Source organism: Grammomys surdaster, unplaced genomic scaffold, assembly GCF_004785775.1.
Source record: "Grammomys surdaster isolate TR1022 unplaced genomic scaffold, NIH_TR_1.0 355, whole genome shotgun sequence".
NCBI classification, from domain to species: Eukaryota; Metazoa; Chordata; class Mammalia; order Rodentia; family Muridae; genus Grammomys; species Grammomys surdaster.
Genome location: NW_021604774.1, coordinates 714124 through 715004, shown reverse-complemented (window position 1 = coordinate 715004; position 881 = coordinate 714124).

Sequence of the window (881 nt, the reverse complement as noted above, 5' to 3'; positions counted from 1 at the left end):
TTTTTCGAGACAGGGTTTCTCTGTGTAGCTCTGGCTGTCCTGGAACTCACTCTGTAGACCAGGCTAGCCTCAAACTCTCGAACTCAGAAATCCGCCTGCCTCTGCCTCCCAAGTGCTGGGATTAAAGGCGTGCGCCACCACCGCCCGGCTTAAAGATTTATTTATTTATTATATATGAATACACTGTAGCTGTCTTCAGACACACCAGGAGAGGGCATCAGATCTCATCACAGATGGTTGTGAGCCACCATGTGGTTGCTGGGATTTGAACTCAGGACCTCTGGAAGTGCAGTCAGTGCTCTTAACCACTGAGCCATCTCTCCAGCCCTTGGTTAAACTCTTAACCGACCACAATCAGCTTTTAGTCTTTTCTTTATGCCTCAAGAAAAACACTATGGGGAAAAAACATACTATGGAAAAAATTTTAACATTTAAATTTTTGTTTGTTAATTACAATTCATAATAATTGGAGTTATTTGTATCCTTTTACTATAAAAATCAATTATCTGTGTGTGCATTTGTGCACATGTGTGCAGTGCCCTCAGAATCCTGAAGAGGGTATCAGGTCCCCTAGAACTAGAATTACAGGCAGTTATTAAGTACCCAGTGTGAGGGGCTAGAAACTATATTCCAGTCCTCTGTAAGATAGTTTGTGCTCAGGCAGGCAGCAGTGGCGCAAGCCTTTAATCCCAGCACTTGAGAGGCAGAGGCAGGCAGATTTCTGAGTTCGAGAGTTCGAGGCTAGCCTGGTCTACAGAGTGAGTTCCAGGACAGCCCGGGCTATACAGAGAAACCCTGTCTCGAAAAACCAAACCAAAAAAAAAAAAAAAAAAGAATTTATTTATTTATATATATAAAAAAAAGATCGTTTGTGCTCTTCA